This window comes from Malania oleifera, chromosome 5 (genome assembly GCF_029873635.1).
Source record: "Malania oleifera isolate guangnan ecotype guangnan chromosome 5, ASM2987363v1, whole genome shotgun sequence".
Taxonomy (NCBI): domain Eukaryota; kingdom Viridiplantae; phylum Streptophyta; class Magnoliopsida; order Santalales; family Ximeniaceae; genus Malania; species Malania oleifera.
In genome coordinates this window covers 94638564-94662213 of record NC_080421.1, presented here as the reverse complement: position 1 = coordinate 94662213, position 23650 = coordinate 94638564, and the positions used below count along the sequence as shown (strand labels likewise).

Below are 23650 nucleotides of genomic sequence, written 5' to 3'. Positions count from 1 at the left end.
GGAGTTTAGCATCGCAGATGATGAGGCTTTGCAGCTCTGTTCTAGATTATGTGTTCCTGCTGATGCTGATGTCAGGAAGACCATCTTAGAATAGGCTCACGGATCTCTATATACAGTTCATCCCGGCAGTACGAAGATGTATAAAGATTTGCAAGAGGCTTATTGGTGGAGTGGTATGAAGAAAGAAATTGCTGAGTATGTAGCCCAGTGTCTAACGTGTCAGCTGATAAAAGCTTAGCACTAGAGATCGGCAGACCAGTTGTAGCCACTTTTTATCTCAGAATGGAAATGGGATCACATATCTATGGATTTTGTTTTAGCGCTACCATCGGCATTGCATGGCCAGAATGCAATTTGGGTGATTGTGGATTGTTTGACCAAGACCGCCCATTTCCTTCCCATCAAGATCAACTACTCCATAGACATATTGGTAGAGATATATATTCAGGAGATAATCCGTTCTCACGGCGTGCCAGTGTCTATAGTGTCAGACAGAGACTCACGTTTCACGTCATAATTTTGGAGGAGCTTGTAGGAGGCTCTAGGGTCTTAGTTATCTTTTAGCATGGCGCTCTATCCTCAGTCAGATGGGCAGACTGAGAGGGCGATTTAGATATTAGAAGATATGCTTCGACCATGCGTGCTAGATTTTGGGGGTAGTTGAACTCAGTTTATGCCGCTGGTGGAATTTACGTACAATAATAGTTATCAAGCTAACATTGGCATGACACCGATTGAATCGCTTTACGATAGGAGATGTCATTTTCCTTTATTTTGGGATGAAATGGGTGAGCGGCGATTTGAGGGACTAGAGCTTGTTTAGCTAGCACGAGATAAAGTTCGGCTTATTAGAGATAAAATCAGTGCAGCTTAGAGCCGACAAAAGTGTTATACCGATAACCGCCACAAGAAATTGGAATTTGATATCAGTAACCATGTATTTTTTAAAAAATAGCTCCATTAAAAGGGGTTATGCGATTTGGGAAGAAAGGTAAACTTAGCCCTTGGTTTATTGGCCCGTTTGAGATTCTAGAGAGAGTAGGGCCGATTGCCTACAGGCTAGCTTTTCCACCTATGTTGTCCAGGATTCACGACGTATTCCACATTTCCATGTTGAGGAAATACGTCTCAAACCCTTCTCACGTGATCAGTTATGGTGAATTAGAGCTCAGTGATTCACTAGTTTATGAGGAGGTGCCAGTACAAATTTTGGATAAGAATGAACAAGAATTACGTAATAAGAAGATTCCTCTAGTGAAAGTCTTGTGGAGGAATCATGCAATAGAAGAAGCTTCTTGGGAGCTCAAGGAACAGATAAGGCAGAGATATCCACAATTATTCAGGGAAGTGTAATAGTAGGTAATGTTTCTTTTGTAGGTATATGTAATAGTTTAGTTAGTGAGTAGTATTTTACTTTTGGGAGAATTTTATTTTATATATGTGAAATCTCCCAGGACTTTGAATGTAACGACAGTATTCCTTTGCCATAAGTGAGGGTAAGTAATAAAATAAGTAGATCATTTTGCCTTTAAGGGATGATGAATCATATGAATAGCGAATTTCGAGGACGAAATTTTATAAGGAGGGAAGAATGTAGCAACCCAAAGAAATTATGGTAATTAAATAGTAGAAGTGTGATTACGTGCCACAGTTGCGTAATTATGCACTCAATTTCATGCATTCAAGATCATAATTTTAATTAAAATGCCCAATTTTGTCTAATAGTTTAATCATTGAGCTCACCCGATAATTTGTTTGATTATTGTAGGATAATTTTTTTTTTAACATTAAAATTGAAATTAGAACGTATGCGGGTCATGAGCATGAAAATGTGCCGTGTATATGAGGCGGATTCCAAATCAAGATTGTGAGAATCCGGGATTTTCATGAACATTTAAAGGATAATTTTTGGAAGCTGAGTCATGCACGCAAAGAGAGGCTATTTTCAATACCACTTCATAAGCTATGTGTAACTCTCTCATCTGACCTCCGATTCAGATGATTCAAGATGCCATAGAAAGATATTAAAATGATCTACAATTTTTATGTTTTGCATTTTGTGAAATACTGGCTGCATAAAGGTCGAAATCAGACCTAAAATTACATACGCTGTTTTCTAGACTATTTCAACAATTCTCCATAATCTGGGCGTAACTTTCTCGTCCGAGCTCCGATCAAGACAATTCAAAATTCTAGGAAAATATGAGAAAGATGTCTACAATTTTTCCATTTTAAGTTTTGAGAGTTACTGGCTATATGAGGGTCTAAATCGGGCTTGAAGGTGGAGGGCAGACCGTGTACCTTTAAAAAAATAAAAAATAAAAAAAGTGAGTTGTGACCCAACCATGCAGCCGGGCAGTCTTAGTAGGTGCACTGGGTGAGATGCTCATGGATAGGAGGGGGAGATAACACAAATGAAAATAAAGAAAAGTCAAAGAGAAGGGGAGGATTTTGGGAAGAGAAAAAAAAAAAAAGTAAAGAGACATCTTTCTTTTGGGGTTTCTTTCTTGGAGATATAAGGAGGCAGCAGGCGCTGGGGTTCAAGGGAGGTTTTGTGCAAGAAGAGAAAAAGAGGGAGTTTGGGAGTTTATTTAGCTGCTGGGAGAGGCCGCACCACACATTGGAAACGGGGGAATTGTCTCTCTTCTTTTCGAGAGTATTCTATAAGGAGAGAAGGAGGCCACACCCAAGGAGTTTTCTTTTGAAAAAAAAAAATTATCTTTTGGAGCTGACGACACGTAGAAAATTTAAGACTTTTCAGAATCGTAAGGCGGCATTGCGGTGAATAACAAACACAATAGCAAGGGAGAGTTAGCGGCACGCAGAAATTTCAAATCTTTTCGGAACAAGAAAGTGGCACGCGGTCAATGCTTGGGGTGTTCAGTGAGCAACAACAATACTACGAGTGTTGATTTTTCCCGTATGCTCCAAATAGAAGAAAATATGGTGAAATCTGTTATGTTAATTTAATTTTCGGAATGAACTAAATTTTTGTATTCTAGGAAAACGATGTAGCCAGTTTCGAACTATACTTGCTCTTTGATGCTAATCTGAAATATCTTTCATTAATGTTTGTTTGAGTTATTCTGCGCTTAATGCTTTTAATTAACTGGACATTAATTAAATGATATTAGTCTTGTGATTTACTACCGAAAGGGGGGATTATAGGATAGATCTTGGATAATTCAGCGTAGGTAAATATAAAGATCGAAAGACTTGTGTGAACCTACGTAGCATTAAACATCGAGGGTCTTATTGTGTTCTTGCGTTATTAATTTGCATAATCGTATGTTAAATAATAAACAAGAATAGGTTCTGATTGACTATCGAACGAGGCTTTTGGAAAAATTGGAGATTTGCTAATAAACATAGAATACGAATTCGAATTGGCTAGATGAGTAAAGCATAGTGAGAAACTAGGTGAAATCGGTTTCTTAGAAGTTTTCACCATCGGTAATTTGATACGCGGCATTCAATTTTAAATTCTCTTGAATAGTGTTTTTAAAGTAGCTTTATTTAAATTTTGCAGTCTAAAATTATTAATTTTTATAAATAAAATCAAGGTTATTATAAATTAGGTACTTGGTAAAATTAAGACATCAATCCCGGAGGACGATACACTACACATCATAATATTATAAAACTATGATACTGTGCACTTGCAGTTTGCAACGATCAAGTTTTTGGTGCCGTTGCCGGGGATTGAGGTTTTCTTATTTTTGCCAATATCGATACAAAGTCATCTTGGTTTTAATTTAGAATTTTAATTTTATATTTTTATTTATTTCTTTTCTTTTTATTTTATTTGACTTGATTTTATTTTATTTTATTTTTCTGTTTTTTTGGTGTGTTTTTTATGTTGGATGCGCAGTGCTAGAACACGTGCCACTATTCCTTTTGATCCAGAGATTGAAAGAATGCTTAGAGTACTGAGGAAAAATAGGGTATTAGCCATGTAGAATGGACAAAATAATGCACATCCACGCGCCTTGAAGGATTATGTACAACCAGTTGTGAATGACAACTATTCGGGTATCAGACGCCAGCCCATTAATGCCAATAATTTTGAACTCAAACCTGCAGTAAATGAGCATGGTGTAGCAGACCCAATTTAGTGGTTCGCCACTTGATGATCTTAATGTCCATCTAGCAATATTTTTGGAGATCTATGATACTGTGAAGATCAATGGTGTTACTGAAGACACCATTAAACTAAGATTATTCCCTTTCTCTTTGAGGGACAAACCAAGAGGTTGGCTACAATCTCTACAACCAGGGAGTATCACGAGTTGGCAGGACATGGCAGAAAAATTTCTAGCTAAATTCTTTCCACTTGCAAAAACAACTCAACTGAGGAGTGAGATTGGTCAATTCAAGCAACATGATTTTGAATCACTCTATGAAGCATGGGAAAGGTATAAGGATTTGATTCGATGCTACCCACAACATGGTTTGCCGAATTGGTTGCAGATGCAGATGTTCTATAATGGGTTGAATGGGAAAATGCAGACTTTAGTTGATGCTGCATCTGGGAGAACTTTGATGTCAAAGAGACCTGAGGGTGCTACTACTCTTTTGGAAGAAATGGCCTCAAATACTATCAATGGCCAACTAAAAGAACTATGGCTAAGAAAGTTTCTGGAATTCATGAATTAGAGTCGTTTGCTGCACTTTCTGTTCAAGTTGCTTCTCTATCCCATCAAATTTCAGTTTTGACAACCCAAAGGATACCATAAGGTGCAGAATATGTGGCAGCCACAAGTAGGATAGATTCGAGCAATGAAGTGAGTCATGAACAGGTTCAATACATCGACAATCGGAACTATAATTATGGTGGTGATCCTTTGCCACAATATTACCATCCAGGGCTTCGAAATCATAAGAACTTGTCTTATGGAAATACAAGGAATGTGTTGCAACCTCCTGCAAGATTTGATAGTCAACAAAGTGAGAAGAAGATGTCACTCAAGGATGCCATGGTATCTTTTGTTGAGGAGACAAAAGCAAGGTTTAAAAAGATAGATGCACGACTAGACAACATTGAGACTCATTGCAACAATATGGGAGCCACCATAAAGAACCTTGAAAAGCAAATTGGCAACTGGCCATGACTATAAATTCCCAATAGAGAGGAACTTTTCCTAGCAACACTGAAGTGAATCCAAAGGAACAATGCAATGTCATCACACTTAGGAGTGGAAGAGAAATTGAGAAATCACCATCAAAGGAAACCATGTCCACCCCTACAGCTGAAAATAATGGTCAAGGCAAGAATAAAGTGGAAGAAGAGGATATGGTGGATGACACACCAAGAGAGACTGACACGTCACCAGCAATTTCATTTCCTGACAATCCTCCATTTCTCTCTACTCCACTTCCTTATCCTCAACGTTTTCAAAAACAAAAATTAGATAAGCAATTTTCTAAGTTTTTGGATATTTTTAAGAAAATTCACATAAATATTCCTTTTTTCAGATGCCTTGGAACAAATGCCAAATTATGTCAAATTCTTGAAGGACATCATTTCCAAGAAAAGAAGGTTGGAGGAGTTCGAAATAGTGAAACTTACCGAGGAGTGCAGTGCTATTCTTCAAAAGAAATGGTCTCAAAAATTAAAAGATCCAGGGAGTTTTACTTTGCCTTGCACTATTGGAAATTCATTTTTTGATAAAGTTTTATGTGATCTTGGTGCTAGCATTAATATTATATCACTTTCTATTTGCAGGAAATTGGGACTTGGAGAGATGAAACAAACAACCATTTCCTTGCAACTAGCAGACCGATCCATCAAGTATCTGCATGGAATCATAGAAGACGTATTGGTAAAGGTGGATAAATTTATTTTTCTACTGATTTTGTGGTATTAAATATGGAGGAAGACCAAGAAGTTCCACTGATTCTTGGTCGACCATTCTTGGCCACTGGAAGGGCTTTAATTGATGTTCAAAAGGGCGAGTTAACATTGAGAGTGGACAAGGAAGAGGTTATGTTCAACATCTACCAAGACATGAGATTCCCAGAGGATCCAAGCACTTGCTTTTGGGTAGATGTCGTTCAGCAAGGTGTAGAAAAAGCCTTTCAAAAAGATATGCTAGCTAATCACCTAGAACGATCCTTGCAGCAGATTACAACACAACAGCATGTGAGGAGGCTAGAACCTATGGTAGCAAAGACGGATTATGTAATCTCTAAAGAAAAGATGCAGCAACCTATATCTCCAAAGTTGAAACAATCCTCTGAGCATCTTCGCTATACATTCTCAGGTGATGCGTATGAAAATGCAAAAATCTACAAAGAGCATATGAAGAAGTGGCATGAAAAACAGATTCTTAGGCGTGAGTTTGCTTCAGGACAACAAGTTCTACTCTTCAACTCACGATTAAAACTCTTCTCATGTAAGTTAAGGTTAAGATGGACAGGTCCTTATACAGTTGATAGAGTTTTCCCTTTTGGAGCAATAGACTTAAAGGACAAGAAAGGGAATATATTCAGAATTAATGGTTAGATATTGAAGCACTGCTATGGAGAACAAATGAAAAGGAACTGTGCATTTATTCTTCTTGGAGATCCTAGTTGATGAAGATTGAAACGTCTGGCTGGAGATGTTAAAACAAGCGCTTATGGGAGGCAACCCAAAGAGTTTTTATTTTTCTTATTTATTTTATATTTATTACTTTGTTTATTTATCTATTCACTTTTGAATAATTTAAATTTTTTTATGCAGGTTTATTTGGCACAAGTATAGAGTTGAAAATTTAATTCCTCGACAGATTCACCAATAAGTCAGGGAAGTTTCTTTCTTTTCTTCAATCTTTCTCATCTTTGAATGGCATTGAAAGAAAAAAAAAAATGTGTGAATATGGATGATTAGGCCATGAGTGACACTACTTATGCCCTTCACATATTTGCATATAACCTAGGAGTACACACTTGGGTCATTTATGTGTAGTGTCTATTTATATAGCTAAACTAGGAATTGTAAATCATTGAAAGTTGATTGATAGTTCAATTGTGTTAATCTGGCTATATAAACTCTTGAATCTATATGGTATCTCTTGAGATTAAAAAAAAATACACGTTCACGTGACTTGTAGAACTTAGGGCACCTTGTGAACACTAAGAGAGCACACATGGAGACTTTGACACCTTGTAAGGTACTGTTGAGCCATTTATCATTCTTTGAGTTTTTTATGCCAACTTAGAGTTCATGAAACTCAACTTTCCCTATTTTTTTCTGGATATTCTTTGTACACTAGTCCTGGTTTTTGAATTGCTAGCCTAGAGGGGAAATCTAGTGAGGAGATAAAAACCTAGGTGTAAGAACTCGAACTGTTATATATAGGTTTAAATAAATAAGAGAGGGATAAAATATGAATTTGAACAGGCTTCGTTGACAAAGCCAGAGTTCATCGACGAAGGCCTTGTATCTCTCGTCGACGAAGTTCAGAGGCTCGTCAACGAGGAGAAGTCGAGAGGTTTTGAAAAACCAGAGATCCCAAACTCATCAACGAGGTCTTGGTCTCATCGATGAGAAGACTATAGAGCCTCATCGATGAGGACGCAATTCGTCGACGAGAAGTGGCCGGGTCAAAGGGCTATAAATAGAAGTTTCATTACTTCCAAGCTAAGAAAACTCAAATATCTTTTCTCTCTCTCTCTCTCTAGAACTCTCCCTACTCTCTATATTTCTAGATTTCTTCGTCGTTTTTCGTGAGAATCATAAATATGAAGTTACCACGAGGATCGTGGAAGGATTTTCTACAAGTTCTACAGATCGGAATCCCGTTTCAGAGATTTTCGAGTTTCAGCTTAAATCAAGGTAGGGTTTGGTTTTTAATTCTAATCTGATAGTTTATTAGAGAACAGTGTTGCGAGTATCTTCTGTAATGTTGATTGTAGGTTTTGGAACTCGGTTCGCTGTTTAAGGGCCTTAGAGTTCGGGATTTGCTATTTTGGGGAAAGGTAAAGGGAATTGTGTTTATATCGGTTATTTTTGAAATCAGACTCGGTAGAACTGTGATTCATCGTCCTCTGTATGATTTGGCTACTCATTTTGGGGGATCTAATAGGGAAAACTATGGGTTTTTCGTGATTACTATTTTGGGAAAAAGGGGGCGACGGTTTGCATCCCTAGTTTTGTTGAAAATCGAGCGTATATGTTGATTTATACTATGTTATAGGAATGGTCGTGCCTTGACTTGTTTTAAACTGTATGTGTTCGAAAAGCCATGATTTTAGATTACCAAATGGGTGTGGTTTGTTTGGTTATATGAGCATGCATGTGTGTGTGATTGGTTGAAATGCTAGTAAGAACGTGGTTCCAAAATTGTTCTAGGTACTAAGAGTGTCCGGCTCTATATCCGAGGGCATATGAAATCGCTAGGCATAGATTGGTAGAGTGTACGGCTCTATATCCGAGGGCATGAGCCTATCCCAGCAGATCAGGCTGAAGGGTGTGGATCTACCAATTTAGCGCCGGTACGATGCCATGGGAGTCAGGGACTAGCTATGTGCCGATGGTACCGTGTTCGCGGGTTGGCTATAGGCCAACGTCGTATGTCGCGGGCCGGCTTCAAGTCGATGGGTGTGACAACACCGGGGATTGCTGATCATGTGTGTGTGTGCATATATGCATTGTTGTGAAATTAGTACTAGAACTGCATTTAACTTCGTGTATGTTGCATCATGATAATACTCAAATGCCACACACCAATATAACCTGTGTTCTTTCTTACTAAGAGGTGTCTCACCCCTACTGCACATACATTTTTACAGGTCCTTCGAGTAACCGGAACTAGCGTCTTGGTGTAGGGAGCGTAGTGGCCGGTGTACTGCGATTAGCGCATAGGTAAGTGCTAGGGTTATGTTTTGATGGGTTGCCATTTTGGGATGTGTTGGGCACCTAGTTGTACGTTATATGATAGAACCTGTTTCTGCTCTTGTATAGACTCTAGTATGGTACCATATGTATATAGAATGACCGTATTTCCGCTGCGTATATTCTGTTGTGTTTGGATGTGTATAGGGTGCCTGGGAACCCCACGGGGTCAGACCCTCATCCTTGTTTTGTATCTTGGATGTTTTGTGTGATACAGGAACTGATTGGTTTACATTTTCACCCTTGGGTCCCATTTCCGGGTTCGGGGCATGACACTAGGTCTTGTAGCCTACTCAATATGTGAAGGTTGAGCCACCCTTAGAAATAGACTTATTTCTTGGACTTTTGCTCGAGCTTAATGTACATGGGTGGTATGAAAACAATAAAATAAGTGTTATGATTATCCTAATTGACCATGAAAAGAAAGAAATTGAAAAATGAACAAAAGAAAGAAAAAGAGAAATAGAAATACCCCAGAAGAGGTGAAAGATTAATACCTACTCCACACAACTACAACAAAAGTCAGGGACATGACACATGTTCTCCACATATGAAGACTCTTCACCCGCCTAATGCCTAAGATGTATTCACGCCTGACTTATGAATAAGTTGATTTAGGGTGGTCTTGGTTGGACATGGTGAGTAGGTGAACAGATGCTAGGGTGAAGAACTTGACACCTCGTAAATATGCTGGATCCTTTTCAGAAAAGTCCACTCCGTACATTTAGCGTTTGTTCCTTGTAGTATGTGAGATGTTTGATCATGACACTCCTCCTCACATACAATGAGTGAACCCATCCTTTTTTAGTGTTTTTGAGGGTATACCAGTTAGGCCGAGTCAAAGCGACAAGTTCTGTAGGTGACCACGGATCTCTTGGGTGTAACGAGTCATACACATTACACATACTTCGAGATTGCGTCTATTTATACTCGAGTTTATATGACTACATTAACTCTCAATTATGATTACTGGTTAATCTTATGTGAGTATAATGTGCTTAATGGCTATATAATGATGAAACTTGCATGAATGACTTACTTCAGAGTTGCGTGTAATGTGTATAAATAAGCTTGTGTGTAATTTGGTGATATTCTTGTGTATGAAGTGGTATGGTTGTGTTGCATGTGTGTTCATTCATTGAAATTTGTGGGTACCACCCTGAATTGCATTCATGTTACTTGCTAGGGACTAGCAAAACATTAGTTGGGGGGTGTGATTACATGCCACAGTTGCATAATTATGCATTTAATTTCATGCATTCAAGATCATAATTTTAATTAAAATGCCCAATTTTGTCTAATAGTTTAATCATTGAGCTCACCCGATAATTTGTTTGATTATTGCAAGATAGTATTTTTTGAACATTAAAATTGAAATTAGAATGTATGTGGGTCATGAGCATGAAGATATGTCGTGTATATGAGGTGGAGTCCAAATTAAGTCTATGAGAATCCAAGATTTTCAAGAACATTTAGAGGATAATTTTCGGAAGCCAAGTCATGCACGCCAAGAGAGCCCGTTTTCAATACCACTTCGTAATCTATGTGTAACTCTCTCATCCGACCTCTGATTCAGATGATTCAAGATGCCATAGAAAGATAAGAAAACGGTCTACAATTTTTATGTTTTACATTTTGCAAAATACTAGCTGCACCAAGGGCGAAATCAGACTTTAAGTTACATACGCTGTTTTCTGGACTATTTCGACAATTCTCCATAATCTGGGCGTAACTTTCTCGTCCGAGTTCCGATCGAGATGATTCAAAATTTTGGAAAAAGCTGAGAAAGAGGTCTACAATTTTTTTTTATTTTAAGTTTTGAAAGTTACGGGCTGTAGGAGGGTCTAAATCGGGCTTGAAGGGCAGACCGTGTACCTTTAAAAAAATTAAAAAAAAAAAAAAAAGTGAGATGTGACCCGGCCATGCAACAGGGTCATCTTAGTAGGTGCACTGGGTGAGATGCACATGGATAGGAGGGGGAGATAACACAAATGAAAAGAAATAAAATTCAAAGAAAAGGGGAGGATTTTGGGAAGAGAAAAAAAAAAGTAAGGAGACATCTTTCTTTTAGGGTTTCTTTCTTGGAGATATAAGGAGGCAGTAGGCATTGGGGTTCAAGGGAGGCTGTGCGCAAGAAGAGAAAAAGAGGGAGCTTGGGAATTTATTCAGCTGTTGGGAGAGGCCGCACCACACATTGGAAACGGGGGAATTGTCTCTCTTCTTTTCGAGAGTATTCTATAGGGAGAGAAGGAGACTGCACCCAAGGAGTTTTCTTTTGAAAAAAAAAATTTCTATTTTGGAGTTGACGACATGCAATAAATTTAAGACTTTTTGGAATCGTAAGGCGGCGCTGCGGTGAATAACAAACACAGCAGCAAGGGAGAGTTGGCGGCACACATAAATTTCAAATCTTTTCGGAACAAGAAAGTGGCGCGCGGTCAATGCTAGGGGTGTTCGGCGAATGACGACGGTACTACGAGTGTTGATTTTTCCCGTATGCTCCAAATAGAAGAAAATATGGTGAAATCTGTTATGTTGAATATAATTTTCGGAATAAACTAAATTTTTGTATTCTAGGAAAACGATGTTGCCAATTTCAAACTATGCTTGCTCTTAGATACTAATCTAAAATAGTTTTCATTAATGTTTGTTTGAATTATTATGCACTTAATGCTTTTAATTAACTGACCATTAATTAAATGATATTAGTCTTGTGATTTGCTACCGAAAGGGGGGATTATAGGATAGATCTTGGATAATTCAGCGTAGGTAAATATAGAGATCGAAAGACTTGTGTGAACCTACGTAGCATTAAACATCGAGGGTCTTATTGCGTTCTTGCGTTATTAATTTTCATAATCGTATGTTAAATAATAAACAAGAATAGGTTCTGATTGACTATCGAAAGAGGCTTTTGGAAAAATTGGAGATTTGCTAACAAACAGAGAATACAAATTCGAATTGGCTAGATGAGTAAAGCATAGTGAGAAACTAAGTGAAATCGGTTTCCTAGAAGTTTTCACCATCAGTAATTTGATACGCGGCATCCAATTTTAAATTCTCTTGAATAGTGTATTTAAAGTAGCTTTATTTAAATTTCGCAGTCTGAAATTTTTAATTTTTCTAAATAAAATCAAGGTTATTATAAATTCGGTACTTGGTAAAATTAAGACATCAATCCCTGAGGATGATACTCTTTACATCATTATATTATAAAACTACGATACTGTGCACTTGTAGTTTGCAACGATCAAAGAGGGAGGAAAATGGAAATTTTAAAAGGATAAATAGTAGGGTGAATTTCGTCGACGAGGGTGAATTTTGTCGATGAGAAGTTACCGAAAGGCTATTTCATAGCTCTGAATCTCGTCGACGAGGAACAAGTGTTCGTCAATGAACTTCCTTCGTGACCTCGTCGACAAGGTGACATGGTTCGTCGACGAAGGCCAGTTTATAAATAGCCCTAAACTCGATTTTTTAGCGGATTTTCACGCAAACTACCCTTCTCTCTCTCTCTCCTTTCTGTTTTCCCTCATTCTCTCTAGGATTTCAGGCCGACCTTTTACCGGTTCGACGATCCAAGGCCACCGCAACACTCCTGGGAAAGTTCTCTTCAATTCTTCTAGAGTGGATCGTTGGTGGAGCTAAGTTGGAATCCATCCCAAATTCGGAGTAAGGCTTTTTATTCGACATTTGGTCTTTTTATAGTTATAGGAAATGTTGTACCTGAAGAAATACTAAAATTTTTTCTAGGAGATGTCGTTTCTAGGGTGTTGAACTGGGAACCCTACGAGTGCAAGACTAATATTCTTTTGGGGGGCTTTTCAAAAGTCGGGTAAGGGGTAAACTAAGTTAGTTATTTTTATGAAAATATATGTATAATCTTATAGCATTTAATTTCAGAAAAATAAATATATATTAGCATTATGTTTGGGAAATACCAATGTAAGTGATGATATGTTTTAAATATGTGTAATACCTATTTTGTGTGGCATGAGTAGAATTTATTATGAATTACTATTTTCTAGGAAAATATTAAATGTTACAAAGTTTTACTATGATATACCGGTGTACGGACCGAGAGTTTCATATAATATACCGGTGTATGGGTCAAGGATGTTCTCACATGATATGTCGGCGTACGGGCTGAGCATTTTATTTGATATGTGATACGGCGTACAGGCCGTGATTAATAAAATACGAAATGCCAGCATAAGGGCCGAAGATTTTTATAATATGCTATGAAATGTGATATGATGATATTGATTTGACAATTATTATTATTATGAAATAGAAATGTATCACAATTTCAAATATGTTGTATGTTATCAGAACCTGGTTGGCTTGGTTTAGGCTTACACGAGCACGGTATCGTAGCTATATGATCATGATGATCATGATGTTAGTGTTATCGCTGTCGTATGGGGCAGCGTGAGGATGGATAGTCGCTGTGATTTATGGTAGTGTTGGCACCCATGGTGTACGGACCAGATATGGCAGACCCATCGTACTTACAGACTTTGGTTTTGACTTGGCATCGGTCAGCCATTGTCAAGTCCAGCCTTCAGGCCACACAACCCAATCATGTGAGGGTAAGACATGACACCAGTCGACTAACCTTCCAGGGTTATTTTTATATTATTATTATATGAGATGAAATATGCTTATAGTAATCCAGTACGTTCTATCATGATATGATTATATATATGTTTCCCAAATATGATACAGATGGTTTCACTGAATATGTTTATGTATGGCCTTATATATAACACGAAAATACTCATGTTGCCACACACTGACACTAGTTTATTTTCCCTTATAGAGAGGTGTCTCACCCCAAAATTATACAAACATTTCAGGAGCTTCAGGTAGGAGAGTGGATAAAACTACACAGCATTAGAGTTCAGCCGTTTTACCTTATCTAAAGGGTAAACCTATTGCTAGGGTCTGAAGGATTTGTGGGCAGCAACCCTATGCCACTTTTGGACATTTTTGGGTTGTGTATTTTTATGATATATGTAGTAAACTCTAGTATTGTACTGATTTGGTGTTGTGGTATGTATATAATTTTATGTTTCCTGCTGCTTAGGCTTCCATGTTGTATTTTTTATGTATCCCTAGTACCCACAGGTTCAGATTGATTATGATCTGCTAGATTTATTATAACAGTTTTTATTATCATGGGAAAAAAAAAAGGTAAAATAAGCAGGTGGTTACAATTAGTCTATGTTACGTGGCTCTAATACCAATTGTTAGCTTTACCGTGATCCCAAGAGGGAGGGTGAATTGGTATTTTTAAAATTGATGCCCTGGGTCAGTATCCTAACAATAGTATATTCAAACCCTAAAGTCAATCTAGTGCAAGTAAAATGAATCAATTGTAATATACAGCAGAAATTAAATAACGCAATTTAATCAACTAAGCATGCACCAAAAAGCAGTAAAGAGAAGTGACACGCAGAAATGTTATCGAGGTTCGGCAAATTGTCTACGTCCCCGCCTTGGCTAACAAGCACAAGGATTACTGCTATAATGCTCACTTAAATGGGTGGAGTGGCACCTAAACAACCAGGTCAATTAGCACAGGGCTTACCTCAACCTTTACACAATTCTTACTGGGCTGGATTATCACCCCCTTAGGCCACGCCTGGATATACAATAGTATTCTCTCAATTAAATGGTACAGTAATTATGCTTTCATGTAAAGTAGATATGTATCCAATACGCGCAGTTACATACACATCAATGATATGGATATAGTGTAAGCTCAGTGATGCAAATAGTTGTGCTATCAACACTCAATATGGTGTAATTAATGAGATGCTCAAGAGTGATCAACACAAGCAATATCTTGGAATTTAAGCAAAGTACAGTTTAGTAACAAATCAATATTCCAAAGATATGAATCAAATAATCAAACTAGTTCAAGAAGATTTTTCTCAATGAAATAAGTACAATACTTATTTGAAAATATTTTGCTTGTTGAAAAATCTTTGCACAACAAAAATCAAAGCTATTGGACACTTGCAATAACAATGCAAATATCCTAAGCTTACTTAGTTTATCCCAACACAAGATTTATAATATCAAAATCTATGGGATAAACTTAAGCTAAACTCCCCCAAAATAATACCACAATCAATCAATTAAATGGGAGTTTGTAGCAAACTTTAGCAATCACAAGTACTCTAAATATTTTCTCTTAATCTCAGAATGTATCAAAGAAGTAAAGATTTGAGAGCATTTGGATAAAGAGTATATTTTGAAAAGAGAGGATTTTTTAGCTGATCAAATTGCTAATTCTTGCTAATCCTCGCAAATAAGCCTATATCTATAGGCAAGGTAAAAAATATAACCGTTTGGGACTTGTTGGGAATTATTAAAAAAGTTTCAAATAGTTAAAACACCATTACCCCAACTTAACCCGTTTTTACTGCAGTTAAATTAATTTTAACGCGCCGAGGTTTGGGTGGCTAAACCGTGGTTCGGTCGCCCGAATTGACATAGTAATAAAAATCTTTAAATTTAGTTCAACAGCTCAAGTTCAAGTTCAATGGCCCGAATCAAAGTCAGAAAGATTGCTTCATAACTTCGGATGCCCGGTCATAGGTTCGGTAGCCCGGCCGCGTGTGTTCAATCGCCCGAGGCACAATTTGAACTATATCTTTTGGTAGCCTGAGTTGATGGGTGGAGAGGTACACTCAGTCATCGGATGTGACTGAAACTCAGTGAGGATAAATACCAAACAAGTATATTTCAATCTGGAAAATAATACAAAGGAATTCAAAAACAAAATCTCTCGCTCACTCACTGGCTTTACACTCTCAACACACCACACATATACAATGCACACACACTCACCTATTTATAGAAATTACAGAAAACAAATAATCAACAAGGTGGCTAGTTTGGTAAGGTTGGTGGCCAAATTTTGCTTAACTTCAATGGAGGTGGGCTGCCGTTTGATGAAGCTTCTGCAGTCAAATTTTGCTGCCACCGTCCCACTGTTCTCAAGTTTAATCTTCAACATCCCCCCTTAAACTTGACTCTCCTAACTTTTTCATTCCGAGCATTGTCTTCAGTCTTGCAAAAATATCATGGCTGAGTGGTTTTGTGAAAATGTCAGCAATCTGATCATACATTTTGTAAGATATCAATTCCACTTCTTTCTTCCTGTAACCCTTGATGACATGTTTTGCTTTGTATCTCTGGACTTCTCTTTGAGTGTTTTTCTTGGTCTTGTAGACCCATTTTATACCAATAGTTTTGCGGCTCTTTGGGAGATTTGTCAACTCCCAAGTCTTGTTCTTCTTGATGGATTGAATCTTCTCATCCATCATTTTTCTCCATTTGTTTTCTTCGTTAGCTTTCTCAAAGCTAATTGGGTCGCTAGTTAGCAACAGGTAGTTTAGAGCAACATATTCTTCCATTGGTTTTGTATTTTCATACAGATCAGCTAGATTTCGAGCACCTCTAGGTCTCATGTCTGAGATTTCATGCTCTATTGGTGATAGAGCTCCATTCCTCTATGATGAAACTTGTGGAGGTGTCTGCAGCTCGGGAACTTGTGGCTCGATAGCCACTTCTCTTGTCTGTGTAGGTTCTTCTCCTTCAAGTGTCAATTCCGCATCTTTGGAACATTCAGCTTGGTCCCATTTCCAGGATTCATTTTCTTCAAAGATGACATCCCGGCTATGAAAGACTTTCTTGTTGATGGGATTGTAGAGTCGATATCCCATGGCGCTGTCACCGTATCCTACAAGGATACACTTCTCTTTTTTATCATCCAGCTTTGTCCTTTTTGATTCTGGGATCTTGGCGTAGGCTATGCAGCCAAACACTCTCAAATGAATCACACTGGGCTTGTGAGTACTCCAGGCTTCATATGGTGTCTTTGTATCAAAACTCTTCGTCAGACACCTATTGAGCAGATAGACTGCACATAACACTGCTTCTGCCCAAAAACTCTTGGGCACATTTTTATCCTTTAACATACTTCTAGCCATGTTAAGGATTGTGCGGTTCTTCCTTTCGGCTACACCATTCAACTGGGGAGTGTATGATGGTGTGAACTGTTTGTGAATCCCTTGTTGTCTAAGGAATTCCAGGAAAGCCTCGTCTTTGTATTCTCCTCCTTGGTCTGACCGGAGTGACTTGATGCGGTAGCCACTCTGTTTCTCCACAAGAGCTTTGAACTCTTTGAACTTATCGAATACCTCTGACTTCCTTTTCAAGAAGTAGATCTAGGTCTTCCTACTGTAGTCGTCGATGAAGGTGAGGAAGTATCGATTCTGTCCATTCGAAAATGGTCTTAGTGGACCACACACATCTGTGTGTATTAGCTGGAGTGGCATGGTTGATCTCCAGTCGGCTTGCTTTCCAAAGCTGTTTCTGTGTTGCTTACTCAAAATACAGCTTTCACATATCACATTTGGATGATGGATATTGGGTAAGCCCTTCACCATCTTCTTGCTTCCTAATTGTTTCAAACTTTCAAAGTTTAGATGCCCATACCTTAGATGCCATAGCCAGTCTTTGTCGCTAATGATAGCGCTCAAACACCTTGGCGTATCATGTTGGATGGCGAGCGGAAACATTCGATTCTTTGCCATTTGAACTCGAGTAACAAGCTTTCCTCGAGCATCTATTATCACCATCTTCTTATCACTGAAGCTAATTCGATAGCCTCTCTCCACGAGCTGTCCGAGACTAAGTATATTAGTCTTCATGGCTGGCACATAGTAGACGTTGGAGATGTAAGCATGATCTCCAGACTTCTGTTTGATCAAAACATCTCCTCTCCCTTGGACTGGGATTTTAGAATTATCGCCGAAAGAGATCTGCCCCTGAAATTTCTCATTAAGTTCAAAGAATAAGTTCTTTCTACCAGTCATATGGTTGCTGGCTCCAAAATCAAGGTACCAAACGCTTTGGTCCTGGGGAGTTGAATTGTGTGCCATCAGCATCAACGACTCTCCATCTGCATGATGAGTTTCGGCAAGGTTGGCCTCCTCGCTAACCTTTTCTTGTTATCGCCCCCAACATTCATTGCTATAGTGTCCATACTTGTGACAATTGTAGCATTGAATGTTTCTTTTGTCTACATTCGAGCGATTATTGTATCCTCCTCTTCTTCCTTGTCCTCTGCCTTGTGGGACATAGTTCTATTGATTTCCTCCTCCTCTAGTGGGACCTCTTCTGCCTCTACCGCCTTCTCTAGAATCAAAATTTCCAGAATTTCTTCTACGAGATCCTCAGTCTCGTCCTCTTCCTTGTTGTGACGTCCCCCCTTTGTCGTCTCGTCCTCTTCCTTGTTGTGACGTCCCCCCTTTGTCGTATCTATCTGTAGTGAAGGGACAACTTCGTTTGAAGAGCTTGCTCCAGTGCTTTATCATCACTTCTTCTATTGACTTTTTGCTCATGGGCTTGGAGTGAGCCCACAAGTTCTTCTACAGACATTGTTTCCAAGTCTTTTGTTTCCTCTAGGGTCATAGCTATATAATCATATTTTGGATCTAAAGATCGCAAAATTTTTTCACAAATTCTCTCATCATTGAGAATCTCTCCATTTCTTCTCATTTGATTTGATACTACCATTACTCGTGTATAGTAGTCTGCAATGGATTCAGTAGAATTCATTTTGAGAGATTCGAACTCACCTCGCAATGTCTAAAGACGAATCTTTTTTACTTTATCTGCATCTTTGTGTGTTCGATGGAGAGAGTCCCAGACTTCTTTGGATGTCTTCGCGGAGGCGATGATTTCGAATGTGGCCTCATCAAGGCCTTGGTAGATTATGGATTTTGCCTTGCAATCTTTCTTTTGATCGGCTCGCAAGGTCGTTCTTTGAGCATCGGGCATAGCTGCTTCGACTTCTTTTGATGGGCTTTCTCTGTATCCATCTTCAACGATATCCATGACATCCTGAGCACCTAGAAGGGCTCTCATTTGAATCGACCAATTGTTATAATTCTCTCGGGTCAATTTTGGAATGACCGATTGGATAGTACCGTTAGCCATTGAATTCAATATATAAAAACAGAGAGATGGGAGCTGATTTTGGTAAATCTAATGCCACCAATAAATTCAGAAGATTGAAAAACCTCAAGAACCGGTTTTGGTTTGCAAAGAACTAGTCTAAAAATCACTGAACCGACTATAGGAAATTCTGGTGAATTTTTAAACTAACCGGTTTAACTTAACGGCCGTTTAACGGCGTCAATGATCCCGTTATGCCACGTGGCATTCTATGCTCGTGCCGTGTGTCCGCTGCTGGGAGGCGGGTCGGATGCGGGTCAAGTCTCGGGCATGGATCCGGCTTGCGAGTCGCGGATCCGGGTTGCCAATTGGGCGAAGAAGATGCGTGCGGGCCGTGGGAAAAGCTCTGTCTTCATGGGAGCGCATGAAGAGTCCTCCGATTTCCATTTGAGATGTGGTTTTCACCTTTGGAATCATCTTGAATCGAATTTCAAAATGATAGGCTCAATTTTGAATTTTGAGCAACTTAAAAACTAGGAGAAAATCGGATTTCTCCTCTGTTCGCCTCTGTTTGAAGAATTCCAGCGTATCTGGACGCTCTGATACCACTGATGGGTGGAGAGGTACACTCAGTCACTGGATATGACTGAAACTCAATGAGGATAAATACCAAACAAGTATATTTCAATCTGGAAAATAATACAAAGGAATTCAAAAACAAAATCTCTCGCTCACTCACTGGCTTTACACTCTCAACACACCACACATATACAATGCACACACACTCACCTATTTATAAAAATTACAGAAAACAAATAATCAACAATGGTGGCTAGTTTGGTAAGGTTGGTGGCCAAATTTTGCTTAACTTCAATGGAGGTGGGCTGCCGGTTGATGAAGCTTCTGCAGTCAAATTTTGCTGCCACCGTCCCATTGTTCTCAAGTTTAATCTTCAACATAAGTTGGTGAAATGTCCCTTTCGAAGGGTTCGAGTGCCCATAGACAACATGCACAAATATATTCGGTCACCTGAGAGCATAAGTCAACTGTTGACTTCTCAACAGTTCGGGCGCCTGAGGAGTTTTGAACTCCTGTGATTCGATCGCCCGAGCTCTCTCAATTTCCGTATATAATGATGTTCAATTTAAGTACATTCTTAACACTCTTGTATTTAGTATGATATATGTGAGAGTGTTGGGACCTAGAGTCATACTATGGTCTTACTAAACTTACCATATATCCTATATGCATAATATACAGGTAATTAATACAGACCATATTCCTAAGTTACTATTACAGACCCATATTACAATAATTGAATTGGCAATACAAATTAAAATCTTCAAGGTTTTCATGTTGCTTCAAGTGTTATTCCTTGAGATACTCATTTAAACTTGTACAAACACTTGACAACCATCAAATACCTAAGTATTTGTTATTATAAAAAATGGGTGTGACCTATAAGGTCAACAATGACGGCTCTAAAACCGTCACTATATGTAGGTCAATAGTGATGGTTCTAGAATCGTCACTACAAGTTAGACAATAGTGATGGTTTCTAAATCATCACTACAAGTTAGACGATAGTGATGGTTTCTAAAACCATTACTAAAAGTTAGACAATAGTGATGGTTTCTACACTTTCACTAATAGTAGGTTTTTACTGACAATTTTCAGCCCAAAAATAGTATTAGTTATAGCAACAGTAATACATTATTAGTGACAGAGGTGAACCATCAATAATAGTGAGTTAAAATGGCTGTTATAGTCACCAATCCGTAAGCGTCACTAAGTCGTCACCAATAATTAATAGTAACACTTTTCTATTAATAGTGACGATTTTAAACCGTCGCTAAAAGTTTTCTTTTTTTTTTATATAATCTTTGGTCACCTAGTTAGTCTCTTTCACATTTTCCTTAAATAATAGGGTGGGATTTTTTGTATAATTATTATTTTATGTTAATATTGTCCCCATTATACAATTGTGCATTAATATTATCCCCTATATATTAGTTATATTTTTTTTAACAATAATATATAATATTGCATAATTTATGAATAATAATAATGTTCATAATATTATTAAATATATTAGCAATAATTATAATGATTTTAACTTAAAATCTTTGTTATTTATAATTTTTTTTTTTTTCAATTGTTTTGCATAATGATTGTTGAAAATTAAGAAAGATCAAAATTAAATGTTCAATGATCGATACTAATTAATAAATTGAAATTCCAAAGTAAAAAAAAAACAAAAAAAAAAACCTTGTTGTCTATGCCATGAAAACATTGGCATATATTACTTGATATGTTTTTGAGTCTATTTTGTTTCTTTATTTATTATTAAACTAGCCTATAGTATAGAATTCTTGATTGCGGATGTGAAATTCTCTTTGATTTTCGGAAAGAATCATTTTTCACTAACTCTCCGTACTTCAGGGGTACAAATTTGTAACTTCGACACAAACACAATATATCAATTAATTTTAGCAGAAAAGGGAATGGTTTAAAGAGTCTAGTCTTATCAGTTAGATATTAATGGTTATTAGGGTGAACAAATCATTGCAAGATTCAAATCAAAATGATATTTTAGATTTAATATTTATTATCTTATAAAAAATATTTTTAAGGTCTATTAATTAAGTTTTCTAATTTATTGCTTTGTGGTTGTTCATTTTCTATTTTATTTTGGTTTCGACATCTACCATCAAAGCTTTTAAGAACATGTTTTATTTGCCGTCTAAGCAAAGGTAGATTAGGACATATCAAAGAAGTTTATCATTTACAATTTCAATGCATTTAAAATATCTTGAGTGCAAAAGATTAACATATTTTTTAAAATTGATCTGGGAAAATATAAATCGACCAAATACAATAATATTTTCTGATCTATTAATATTTTTTTATATTTTTTTAGTTGGTATTCGGTATGTATTATCAAAAATGTCAAAAAATCATTTTATTAGGTCTATTGTTCATGTAAATGCCTGTGAATAAATTTATTTATTTTTTCTTTTTTACACACTCCTACATGTGTGCGTGTGTACATACACACAGAGGTTGTGCGTGTACATTTGATGTAATCAACCAATGTAAGTAGCACGTTGAAATTTTAATTGGGAGCAAATGCAGAAAGTTTTGCGTGTTGGATAGATCTTGGACAAATTGTCTAAATACAACAAAAAATTCTAATTTTTTTTTGAATATTTAGTCAGCAATAGGAATGTATCATTGATTGGTATTTAACCATTTTAAATTAAATATTTAGTAAAAAAATATTTTCCACGTATAACAAAATCGAAACAAATACAAAGTCAACTCTTTCTACCTCCATCTTGGAATCATTATCGTCTACGCATACAAACAAGCAAACATAAAGGCAAGAGCCATACATGAAAACCCAGGGCATTGAAGCAGTGATAAAGCAGGGGGGTTCACATGGAGCACTGGAGGTTCAAGTCCCAGTGGTGACAAAGATTTCAAGGCGCTTTGCTAAACGTCCGGCTTGAGTGTGTATAAGTTGTGACAACATCTGATTAACTCGGATGAGGAACCAGGAGGGGAAGGCTGTCGTTCCTTAAGTTTGCTATCGCACTAGAGGGTTCAAAGGGCTCGTCAGTGGGCTGGACTTCCCACGTCAAAAAAAAATGGTCATACATTCAAACCTCATACAAGATGCTTAGAAGCCCATACCTAGTTAAACAATCACCCATCCAACTCTCAAATCCTAGTCAAAGGCTCAAATTGGACCTTAGTTGGTGGATTGAGGCTTAATTAGTTTAAACACTCAATTAAGTCATTAAAATAATGAATTTATATTTTTACTTTATATATATATATATATATATATATATATATGTGATCATTAAAATATTATTTTAAATAAAAATTTGTAATTTTAAAGACTCAATTTTTAATTAATTAATTATTTAATTACGAGAGAGAGTTTTGAGTTTATCATATAAACTATCCTTAAAAACGTTGAAAAAAAGGACATAGCCAACAGAACTGACAACTGATCCAACCATAGCCACGGGAACCCCCAAGCATGGTACTCCAAATGAAAAGGAAAGAGATGGGGAGCGCCAGCAAATTTACTTTTCAACCCCTGCAGGAGCCTTCTAGCTTCAAAGGTCCTGGCATGATCTCTGGGGCAGCTATGGGGATAAAATAGTTAATTCACCACACAACCTCCACGCCACGTGGAGAAATATACCACCGTTGGATTCCGAGGAAAGATGACAATCTGCCAAAATTTTTAATTCTTATATATATATATATATATATATGTAAAACTCATGTAAGAAAATTTTCAATTTAGCGTAAATTTTAAATAGTAATAATTTTGTACTATTTTTGTTGTTAGCTTGCCCTTTTTTAAAAAAAAAAAAATTTAATTTCTCCTCATACAATAATATTAATAATATCTGTAATAATAATAATTATAATTATAATTATTATTATTATTATTATTGATAATTTTGCGGACATGATTCAATATTATTGATAAATTTGATACAATAAACCTAAAGAACTTAACCCAAGTGCATTAAGTCGTGAAGGAAGCTTACTACATTTTTTTACCATACCATTATAATTTTATTAGGATTAAAATAGTTCAATCTAATATTGATCAAAAATTATTTTTCAAAGTATGCTATTTAGCTAAAAATAAATTATCTAAATGTAGTTTTTACAAAAGAAAATATTAACCACTTTCTTTTAAATTTGGATGTAAGTTTAAAAGATTCAAACCACTTTATTTATTTTGAATAGAATTAAAAAATAAGA

The 23650-nt window shown here is 37.0% G+C and overlaps 1 non-coding gene across 1 annotated transcript; it reads right to left on the bottom strand.

The window, feature by feature from the left end:
• Positions 1-4347: 4347 nt before the first annotated feature.
• LOC131156804 (small nucleolar RNA R71) lies at positions 4348-4454 on the bottom strand. The gene has a single exon (XR_009137076.1). It is a non-coding gene; the product is annotated as a small nucleolar RNA R71 (small nucleolar RNA).
• Between the last annotated feature and the right edge of the window lie 19196 nt (positions 4455-23650).